We start from the raw sequence: 7,040 nt of genomic DNA on the forward strand, positions 1-7,040 counted from the left end.
AGTAGTTTTGGTGCTTGGTTTTGAAAGAAGTTTGATTTAGCAAGATTTATTACAGCTTTTGCATGATTTCTAGCAATTTTAAATTGAGAGAGTGATTCAAATGTTTTGATATCAAGTAATAGTTATATGCTGAAGACTTTTGGGCTGTTGCTCTGGTACAGTTGCTGTCAAACCATTTTGGAAAGTTCGATCTTTTAGTGAATTGTTGACTTGGTATGAATAAATCCATACCAGCTAGTATTAAATCGCAAATGTGGGACTGGGTAGAATTGACATCACTAGAGAAGAAAGACTGCCATGGAGTGTCAGAAGATAATTTCTAAATTCGTCCCAGTTTGCCCTATCAGTGCCATCAGGTCACCCTGACAGGTTCAGAATGGGGAGGTTTGGGGGGGCTAAGCAATGAGGCTTTGATGAGATTGTGGTCAGAGGATCCAAGTGGATACAATACCTCTATCTTGTACTGATCTGGATTATTTGTCTGGAACAGATCCAAAAGATGGGCATTATGGTCAGGATTATCTGGTATTCTGGTTGGTTGCTTTACCAATTGCCTGAGATTAAACGATTCTGCAAACAGCTTGCACTCTAGACCAGCATCGTCAGTCTTGGCAGAGTGCAATAACCATTCAACATTATGTATGTTAAAATCACCCAAGATGGTAATTTCTGTGTTAAGGGCAAGATTAAGGTTACTCAACTGTTTTGAAATGGAATCAAATACACTGGGTTCAGAAGAATCATTGGGGGAGCGATAAACTACACAGATATAGTTGGTGATATTTTGATAGTTTAGTTTATACAGTGAGTAATCAAAACTGCGTGGTGAAGTTTAAAATGGTGTCAACTGCATATTGGGATTTGATATAACAACAGGTGCCACCCTTATTACGGAAGTTTGTGAGGAGATTGTAACCAGGAAAACAATATGGGGATATTTCAGTAGACTGTGAGATTTGTGGTTCTGTGAGAAATAAGGCCAGAGGGGATATGGACTGTAGGAAGAAATGGACTGATATTTTAAGTTGGTATTAAGCCCACGGATGTTGATGAAGAATAAGGCGGCATTTTCACTTCTCCGCTGACGAGCATGGCCTGAAATCGCACTAGTCGCTGCTGTCACAGTTGCTTGATGACGACCGGGAGGACCCTGTGCCGCCAGCCCTACCCTGCCGGTGGTGGCAATCCGAGGTACCACCTCTTTTGAAAGTAAAATTGCAGCGGCCATTGCTAAGAGAGTGGAATGGAGGTGTGATGTCTTATGTGCATGTAGTGTAGTGTAGACAGTTGAAGGTAGAGGTATTAAGAGAGTATGCTGGCCTACTCTCTGTATAAAAAAAGAGCACTGAAAATGTTCAGCAAAGAGGGATGGTCAGGATCAAGTCCTGAGGGCTGGTGAAACGGGAGCTCCAGCTCTCCCTATCACGAGCTTGCCATCCACCACGGGAGTACTGCCCTGTTCAACTGGTGCTACAGTCTTTCAATATATTTAGGAGACTATTTAATTTCTCCCTAGACAGAGGTATTTCGTTCAACGATTGTTTGCAATCATTTATGGCTCTAGTTACCCATCCAACTTTACTATTAGAAGATCTTTGCAACACGGAAACAGACACGTTGACTGATTTATAATTTTATATTTAACTATGAGTTTCAACCACAAATTTACCCCAGCTTAGTAATTATCTGATTATTTTAAATTTTGATGATGGTAGGGATTAAGTCCACTATATCAAATCTGGGTTATTAAACTTCTAGGGTAATATTTATCCCCCCACTCAATTTCCAAATACTCATTTTCCAGCTCAGCTAATTATTCATTTAAATTTTGAGAAGTGTAGGGACTAGGTCCATAATTTCAACCTACCCCCCTGGGTTATTAAATCTTTAGGGTTATATTTCATCCCCACACTCAATTTCCAAAATACCCACATTCCCCAAGCTCAAGATATTTATCTCCTAGTACACCATAGGGCCACCCATAGCTTGTATACAGTAGTATAGAACTATCATTTCTTGAGTTCTATATAATTTATAAATTTCTGCAAGACCGCTTCTTTGCCATGACTGTTCCAATGTATACCGTCGGCCTTCAACGTTACTTGTGATGAATTTGCTCATAGTCAGCAGAGGTAACAAGGAGACACAGCAGCACATTATCCTCTTTAATATGACAGCTCCACATAACCGCCGCCATGCAGCGCCCACCGTTGCCAGCACCCAAAACAAAAACAAAACAAAACAAATGAAGGCAGAGATGCGACATTAACTTAACAGAATTCCCTCGTTTCTTTCTTTAAAAAAAAAAAAAAAAAAGATACAACAATAATTTAACAGAATTCCCTCGTTTCTTTCTTTAAAAAAATAATAACTTCTCCAAAAAGACACAAACTTTAGTTACATACCTATGTCAGTAAGATCTCCCTTTTGCAAAATGTTTAACAATTTGAAAGTATTCACTCCTTTCTTTGTAAGGCAATCAGACAATTGCAATTCTGATCTAACCCAAATCATCTTTAAACAACCTTCCTGTATTAGCTGTTTTAGTGTGGCTAAATCTATTCTCAATCTCTTTTCACTTACATTTTTCATGGAGTGAACATTTTCAACCAAAGAATGATTATCCACATAGCAACAAATAGGAATTACATTCTTTTCATGTTCATGAAACAGGATTTCAGACAGGACACTTCCCAAATAATAGCACATATCTACAGCATCTGATGCAGCAAGGGTTTCAGCAGCCAAAGTGCTTTTAACTACTCTTCTTATTTTCTTTGCCTCCCATGCAAGTGGACAACTTTTACCACCTTCTCCAACAAGAAATATTATGAACCCTTCAGCACTTGAATATCCATCAGGCAAACTAGCATGGGATGCATCACTAAAGGCTACCAGCTTGATCTTGTTCAAATCTCCTGAGAAAACTTTAAACTACTGTCCACCATTTCTGTTTTTCTCAAACACTTGTTGGCTTGGATCACATTATCTACCTTGGGATGGTTCAGAACACAACTCATGTCAAGCACATCATAACTCACATCAGGTCTAGTATTTGTACTCAACCATCCAATCTGACCAACTAGACTCCTAAGATTTTCCTGCTCTATTGCATTACAATATTCCATCTTATTACAGCCTCGAGTGATATTAACAGGTATAGGTTTTACATTCTTAAGATACTCATTTTGACTCAAGGTTATTCCACTATCATCTTGTTTCACTTCTAGACCAATATATTTGAAAACACCAGATGTTTCCATTCCTACCTGAAACTCTGACTTAATCTTGGCAATTACATGATCTCTGAACACTTCAGTTCCACCCCATATAAAATCATCTACATGCATTAGAAAAACACCTGACAGTTCACCTTCATGATACCAATAAAATCCAGCTGGATCTGCCTTCAGTTGAGTACATCCTAGTTTTATGAGTAATGTTTTGACTGAAATACCATACCCTTGCTGCATCATTCAATCCATAAACACATTTGTTGAGCTTCCACAGAACCTTCTCAGAACAAACAGCTTCTTTTGGTGGCCTCAAAAATACCTCTCTTTCAAAATTATCTCCTTGGAGAAAAGCAGCTTTGATATCAATGGAGTTACATTTCCAGTTCATAGAAGCCATAAGTGACAAAAATATTCTCAAAATCTCTTTGCCTCCAGTGGGGGAATCTATCCTAATGAGGTGGGATTCCACAAATCCACGTGCCACAAGTCTAGCTTTTACCTATTGTTTACCATTTACATTTTTCTCAGTACACACCCACCTCACAGACAATGATTGCTGACCTCTGTCTGGTACTTCCCCATACACTTTAAATTTTTGCCAGTTTTCTAACTCTCTTTGTTTTGCTCTTAGCACATCAACATCACTTTGCCTAGCATCAGATAGGAATACTTCATTGGTGTCTAGAGTCAATGGTTCATTAACCTTCTCTTGTGGTGGAATGGAGGATTCCTCCTGCCACTGTTTCACCCCTAAAGCCCAGTCTATTGACTTAGGCGCACAACCATCATCCTGAATATTGAACCAGTTTTTGTACATTCCTGTTGCCTTACCCGCACGACTTAAAATAGTAGCTACTCTCCATTCATCAGAGTCAACAGGTCTGTACCTCACTCTCTGTCCTACCTTCGGAATGCTAACAGATCTAATTGAGAGAGAATCCTGTTCAGTGTCTTTCCTGTGTATGTCCTCTATGATCTCATTATCATCTGAGGTGCTCTCATCAGCTTCATCGTCATCTACGTCATGAACAGTTCCAATGACATTATTATTTAAGGTACAAATATCATCATTATTTGACCTACTTCTTACTTCACCTAAAAGCCTCTCTTTACCATTCTCAATATCAGTACTCATATCATACTTCATTTCCGTAACTCTTGTTACATGTACCTTTACAATATAACTTCCATGTTTAATGATGACAGTTTTACCTTCCTGACCTATTACTGTACCAGGTCCCTTCCATTCATTATCACTCTCTCTTTTGAAATACACAAGCTCTCCATTCTGGAAGGTCCTTCCAACAGGCCTAACCTGATGCCTTAATGCACGTCTTATTCTTTCTGAAGTCTCAGCCCTTATAAATGCCTGGCGACTTGTATGAAGAGCATTCAGGTGCTTACCAAGTGTTTCACTTATTGTTGTGCCTTCCAGAGCTGGTAATGAATCATTCATGACATTAGGGAGCTTAGGGTTTCTGCCAAAAACCAATTGATACGGACTGTAACCCCCCACCATCTGCAAACAATTTTTAGCATTTACAGCCCAAGCAAGTGCTATGTGTAGAGGACATGTGGGTTGATCAGCTATTATTTTCCTCACCATCTCATCAATTACTGCATGGTTCCTCTCACAGAGTCCATTGCTATATGGACTCTCTGCAGCTGTGTGCATCACTCTAATATTTAAGTTCTCACACATGTCAGAAAACTCCTCATTGGCAAATTCTCCTCCATTATCAGCCAAAAATTTGTCTGGTGAACCTATACCAGTTCCTATCCACATTTCTACAACTTTATCAATGATCGTCTTCCTCCTCTTATCATATATAATTACAGACCTACTGTATCGTGTGGCAACATCAACAAGGTGCAAGAAGTATACCTCCCCTTTCTTCCACTCTTTTAAATCTATGGCCACAACCTCATTAAAATCTCTGGCTAAAGGTAAACTCACCACAGGCCTAGAAGGGGTTTTCTTATACTTCCTACAAATATTGCAATCATCAGTTATTTCCTTCACTAATCTGAAATAGTCTGTATCCTGTACCCCAGCGTCCTTCAATAACTGACTTAGACGTTTTACAGAGGGATGGGCAAACTGTTTGTGCAACTTCAACACACACTTCTTTTTTTTCTTTCTTATCTGAACCTACAGTGAACATGACTTGCTTTACATCACTGGAATTGTTCTCTGTGATTGGAATACAATAATGACCCGAGACAGTACATTGTAACTTAATGCTCTTACCTAGCACAACTGCACAGTCATTTTCAACATCTAACTTAACTTTAGCTCTTTTCATTGATGGCTTACCAAATAGGAGAGGTATGTCACATTCTACTACATCAGATTTAATTTTACAATGGAAACCTGCCAAAACACATGGAAATGTAACCTTCTTTAAAGAGGGAACAACTACACCATCACCATATTTAAAGGTAGCTCCACTATTTTCTTCACGAACTTTCATACGTTTGTCATCAGGCAGTGAATCTAAGTAACTCTGTAGCCAATCCACCCCACAAACAGTAGATGAACATGCAGAATCCAATACAGCACAATTGAAGGTGTCACCAACTAAATTTCTCATTTCATCACAGGACCCACTTCCACATGTTAGGTACACTTCATCCTCGTCCTTAGGTCCACATTCAGGAAGTGACTCTACCTTTGCTTCATATACCTTTTTCTCTCTGTTTGTACATTTATTTGCATAATGATACTCAGATCTACATATATGACATCACGTAACATTACCTCTTGAGTCCACTGGGTTCTTTCGTGTACCCTTTTCAGTTCCACTCACAAAATACCTGTAGCTAGGTCTATGTCCTCTTGTGGTGTTGTTGTTTCCTCCGCCAGTGCTGTTACCATTCCTCTTGTATCTCCCTTTGTCCGTAAAATTCACTTCCTCAGCAACATACACTGGCTCTGTCTTTATGGTGATGCGAGAATGAGCTTGGGAACTTTCTTGTGCAGCACTCTATGCAGGTACAGACTTAATCCCGAAGAATTTTCTGAGAGCTTCTACCATTTGTTGAAACATAGTATCTGGCTTACTGTAATCCACTGCTGTTAAAGCTAATTGCTTGTCTCTATGTGATAGGCCTGAACAGTCAAGTAATTTAAATGCTAGGATACAGTTAGGAATGATAATGCCATGCTTTGATAGTTTCTTGTGCCATTTTTCAAACTCAGTTATGTATGCCTCTATGCTGCTGCTCTCACTTAACCGGAAAGTATCAAATTCAGACCAAGAATCATAAGCACTGGTTAATTTATCCTTCATGTACCACTTATCAAGACTTTGTAGCAGTTTAGTCATACCATCTTCACAATTCAAGTCTTGGATATTAACTTCACTAAAAACTCTGTCCCTTACCTCACTGCCCTGCAGAAAGGACAGGGCAACACTTAAAGCTTGTTTCTTAGGAGGTATAGTTGTCACTATCTGCCAAGCTTCCAGTTCGGTTTTCCACCTCTCATAACTCTTGTCCCCACCAAAAACAGGTGGAACACACTTCCCAGCTTGGCCACTCATCTTCTCAGTCGTATCTCGGTCTTCTTTAAATATACAGATCACCTCTGCTGACCCAACCACGCTCTGCTACCATTTGATGAATTTGCTCATAGTCAGCAGAGGTAACAAGGAGACACAGCAGCACATTATCCTCTTTAATATGACAGCTCCACATAACCGCCGCCATGCAGCTCCCACCATTGCCAGAACACAAAACAAAAACAAAACAAAACAAATGAAGGCAGAGATGCGACATTAACTTAACAACTTGGAAGGGCTT

This window comes from Coenobita brevimanus, chromosome 31 (genome assembly GCF_032717465.1).
Source record: "Coenobita brevimanus isolate Jiangsu-jjx chromosome 31, ASM3271746v2, whole genome shotgun sequence".
Taxonomy (NCBI): Eukaryota; Metazoa; Arthropoda; class Malacostraca; order Decapoda; family Coenobitidae; genus Coenobita; species Coenobita brevimanus.